The 5,098-nt window shown below is 45.8% G+C and overlaps 1 protein-coding gene across 2 annotated transcripts in view; it reads right to left on the bottom strand.

Moving 5' to 3' along the window:
• The window catches only part of Tjap1 (tight junction associated protein 1), a 24,755-nt gene extending 19,657 nt beyond the window's left edge, over positions 1 to 5,098 (bottom strand). Inside the window, exon 1 of one of the 2 annotated variants that reach the window (XM_051204334.1) lies at positions 4,995 to 5,098. The gene's annotated coding sequence lies outside the window, so the exon portion shown is untranslated. The remainder of the gene's footprint in view (positions 1 to 4,994) is intronic. The other variant, XM_051204333.1, reaches the window with a different exon arrangement.

Raw genomic sequence — 5,098 nt, 5'->3', positions numbered from 1 at the left:
ACGGCCAGGTGCCACAACAGATAGAAAAGTTCATTAAGGGGTCAGGCCTGACATCTTAGGGAAAGTCCACAGACCTGGGTCTCCAAGTACCCTAAAATCCGGTTATACACCAGGCACGAGCCTACTGGCAGAGTGGAGTCACTTACTGAAGAAAAAGATGGCCTGAGGGTGTGTTAAATAGACACTCATGACTCAGAGAAAAGCCAGTCGGTGAAAACTGAAGTTGGCCTCTGCCCTCAGGCTGTGGGCTGCCCCTGCCTGGGAGTCAGAGACTCACTCAGAACCTGTACCAGGGCCTCTCCAAGCAGCACAGCTTCAGGACAGGAGCATCTGGTTTCCACTTTCACCAAATGTGAGAGGAAGAAGCTATTTAAAACGCTGCCTTTCCTCTGCGTAGGCTGCTATTTTTAAAAGAATGACTACATACAGGCCATGGATTTAATACTGTGGCCACTTTATCTCCTCATGTCAATAATCAAAGTCAAATGGCAGCCTTAATGTTACTGTCTACACTAAGACCAAAGAACACATCCCTCTTTGAGCATGGAGCCCTAGCTAGCCTGGCCTCCCAAGGCCATCCTCTTGTCTGTCTCTGGCCAGGGCACTACCATGCCTGAGTCAGAAAGGATCCCAATGCCATTTGCAGCAGGCAGTCACCAAACTGAGCCCTGAACAGACGGAACAGGTCTGGCTAACAGGGCGCAGTGGGCTCCCTCAGCACACAAGTCTCTGACTTACTATTTCTAAGAGTAAACAGAGAGCTGAGATGAAGCGCTGGTTTTCAGAAAAGACTTCTAAATTGCCGAAATATGTTCCCCATGGGTGTACATCTAACCAACAGGACAAAACACATGAACTGAGAGACAGTCAAACAAGCAAGATACAGATGCCTCCAGGTACATTCAAAAGCTAACTGCACCGCATGGCACACCGGCAGCGCTGTCTCTGGAAGGTGGGGCAAAAGGATCAATTTAAGAGCCCCGGAGGCGTTGTGGATTCACTTTAGTGGTAGGGTACATGCCTAGAATATGTGAAGCCCACGGTTGCAGAACCATATAACATGGTGTTCAGGAGGCTGTGGCTAGCTGGGACACAGAAAAAGTAACTTCACATTAATACAAATATTTGGGTGGGGAGGAGGCTAGACAGCGATCTCAGCAATTAAGAGCATGCACTGCTCTTCCAGAGGCCCTGAGTCCAATTCCTGGAACCCGTATCAGGTGGCTCACAAACATGTGTAACTCTAATCCCAGGAGATCCTAAACTTCTACCTTCCAAGGGATCCTGCAGTCACATGCACATACCCATATCTATACACATACACACACTATTAAAAATAAATATATTTTAAAAATAACTTTTTTTAGTCAAGAGGCACTATGTAGCCCTGGCTGGTATGGGACTCGCTAAGTAGGCCAGACTGGCGTCAAATTCCGAGATCCAACTGCCTCTGCCTGAGTACTAGGAATAAATGTGTGCACCACTATACCTAGCCCCAAAATAATTTTTTTTTAATTAATTACATTTGCTGGGCGGTGGTGGAGCACACCTATTACTTGAGAGGCAGAGGCAGAAGGATCTCTGTGAGTTTGGGTCTCTGTGAGTTTGAGGCCAGCCTGGTCTACAGACCAAGTTTAAGGACAGTCAGGGCTACACAAAGAAACCCTGCCTGGAAAAACAAAGCAAAACAAACAAAGTAATTAAATTTAAAAAGCAAACTAGCTTATTTAATTGCTCAAGCCAGGTATCCTGAGTTTATATCCTATAGGGCTCTGCCACTTACTAACTGGGGACCTTTGAAAACAATGACAACCACTCTAGTTCCTTTCTTCATCTGTAAAATAGAATGGTATCTTCTTCATACAGCTACTACCAAAAAAAAAAAAAAAAAAAAAAAAAAAAAAAAAAGGTAGCTAGCACATGCAAAGTGCTTCCAACAGCACCAAACATAGAAAATGTCCTCAATATTCACTGTTATTACTGCTCAACTGTAAACACAACATTTCCAGCCTCATAGCACACCCCCCCCCCCACATACACACCAGGGTTTCTCTGTAGCTAAGAAACTCTCTGTAGACAGAGCTGGCCTCAAACTCATAGATCCACCTGCCTCTGCCTGAAATCAAAGGTGTGCACTACCACAACCCACCTCATCCTAACATCCCTTTACACGGCTTAATTTAGACAGCCCATTATCAAAAGGCTGCCTTGCATCTCTGTAGTATTGGGCTATCGGCATCAGTACAAATCCTCCAAAGATCACAGGGCCAATCACAAGGCATGGGGCAGTACTGAGATCTGATGGGCACAACAAAACTTACCAAGTATCTGACAGAATCGAAGCACATTAATGTATGAGCTTTTACAATAACCCTTACTGTCCCCACTGAGCAATGAGAATCTGAGGTGCATAGAACTATGCAATTAAGAAAGGCCAAATAGCTACAGACAGATCCAACTAGCAACCTGGCTCTGTGTGTCAGTTTTTGTTCTGTTTTGTTTTTTGAAACAGGTTCTATGTAGCCCAGGCCAGCCTCAACTATGTTCTGTAACTTGAGGATGATCCTGGACTCCAGATCTTCCTGCCTCATTCTCAAATGCTAAAGTTACTAGTGTATATCATCTTCAATTCTTTCAGCTGCTCAACACGATGTTCTCTTTTCCACTCTCTCTTTCTTTGGAAACAGGGTCTTAGGTAGACAATGCTGGCCTCGGCTTTCTGAGTGCTAGGGTTACAGGTGTGTACTGCCATACCTGGCTACCGCACAGTTCTAGCCGAATACAATTCCCAAGGACTCACATACACAAATTCTCCTCAGGGAGGAAAAAAAAAAGGGTTCCCAAACTTGCAGAAATGAATTTACAGCTAAATCTCATCAGATCTTCAGATACCGGGAACTGCAGCCAGACTAGTGACACTGATTTAATGTGTTCTGTCCAGGGTAAACTTTTGGCGCTGGCAGTATATGTGCAATGAACAAGACATGATTAGTGAGTTGCTAGATGAAGCCAGACCTTCCAGTCCAATCAGCACACAGATGCAAGTCCCAAAATAGACTTCAATATGAAACCGGATCGCACTGGGCAGAGAGCTGCGCTCCTATACATTAAGCTACTTGCTACTTGAGAGGCTGAGTGGAATGATCACTTGAGCCTAGGTGATATAAGCAAGACTACCTCCAAAAAAAGAGAAAAAAAAAAGGGGGGAAGGGGGAGCGATGAGATGCCACAAGTTCAGGACTAGTCTGAGTTATACAGTAGATTCCAGGCCAGACTGGACCAGAGTGAGACTATCTTCAAAAAACAAACTAACTGAGGACTGGAGAGATGGCTTAGCAACTCAGAGTGTGTACTGACTGCTCTTGCAGGAGACCAGGTTCAATTCCCTGCACCCATAGGGCCGCTCACATCTACTTGTAAATAAAAGGGATCTGTTGCCCCCTCTGACTTCTGAGAGCACACACATGGCACACATTCACACTTAGGCACACACAAACAAACAAACAAATAAATAAATAAATAAATAGGGGCTAGGAAAATGACATCGGTTAAGGGTACTGGCTATTGTTCTAGAAGACATGGGTTCAATTCTCAACACCTACATGGCATCTTACAATCCATCTGTAATTCCAGTTCCAAGAGGTCTAAACACCGTCTTCTGGCCTCCAAGGGTACCAGGCACACATGTGGTACACAAACATGGGTGCAGGCAAAACACTCATAAGTATAAAATAAAAATAAGCATTTTAATTAAAATAAATATTTAAAATAAACTACTTAAAGCTAGAGAGATGGCTCAGGGGTTAAGAGCATTGACTGCTCTTCCAGAGGACCAGGGTTCAATTCCCAGCACCCACACAGCAGTTTACAACTGTCTATAGCTCCAGTTCCAGGGTAGCCCACATCCATGGTAAAACGCCAAGGCACATAAATAAGTTATTTAAGCCAGGCATGATGTTCCACACCTTTAAACCCAGCACTGAGAGGCAGAGCCCCATGTATCTATGAGTTCAAGGCCAGCCTGGTCTACATAAAGAGTTCCAGGCCAGCAGAGCCACACAGTGACTCAAAAACGACAACAACAACCCTACTGACAACAACAAAGAACAGCCAAGCCCACCCGCAACCCTGTGTCTGCCTAGGGGAGTAACAGCAGTGAGGGCTACGCTCTGCCTCAGTCCTTCCTCTCCAGCAGCAAGTCCCCTGTGCAGAAGAAGGCACAGGGCAAGTCCCATCATTCCCGCCTTTATCTCACTGGCCCGACCACAAAGTAACATTGTATCAGGGGTCTCAAGGATACAGTGACCTAAACTTTACCTGAGTTACTCTAACCCCTTACCATAAATTCATCTGGGTTTCTTCACATTCCCGCCCTGTCTCTCACCTGGGACACGGCTCCCCCAGGCCACACCCAAGGCACACTAAAGAGCGTTCCTTACCAAAGGAAAAATGCAGAAGCAGACATCAGCTTTGGGTCATTCAGGAGGTGCTCACAGGAAAACAACTAAAGGTCAGTGGACCCCATCTGAAATTTGCTTTCGTACGACTCACCATCATGTCACCCACAAAACGTCCTACTTCAGGCAGAAAGTCAAACTGATGATATGAGGGGGGAATGGGAGAAATCGTGCACAAAACTGCTTCATGACAGGAATGTGTAGAATGCTTCCAGCCTGATCTACGCAGTGAATTCCAGGCCAGTCAGGGCTACACAGTGAGACCCTACCTAAAAAAAAAATACACACACACACACACACAGACACAACTTACACACACTCACAACTTAATCTCTACTTGCTCATACAGATGAAGGCAAGCAACACTCAATTCGTCAGCAACTCTCAAAAGGCAGCCAGCAATCTAACTAAAACACCAGCTTCAACAGACAAACTCTCTAGAAGCGCAACCTCCTCGGATTAACTGACTCTCCAAGCCCACGGATTCTCTCCCAGGGAAAATGCCACTGAGAAACCTGTCTTTGGAGACCATCTTACCCGCTCTGGGGTTGGGCTGGGGCAAGTCGCTGCCTCTTCTTTCCAGGCAGGCAGTGAGATTTCTTCCAGCCCCTGGGTCTTCAGCTGGAATGGGGCAGAGGCTG

Source organism: Phodopus roborovskii, unplaced genomic scaffold (assembly GCF_943737965.1).
Source record: "Phodopus roborovskii unplaced genomic scaffold, PHOROB, whole genome shotgun sequence".
Taxonomy (NCBI): Eukaryota; Metazoa; Chordata; class Mammalia; order Rodentia; family Cricetidae; genus Phodopus; species Phodopus roborovskii.
This window is presented reverse-complemented; position numbering and strand designations above follow the sequence as displayed.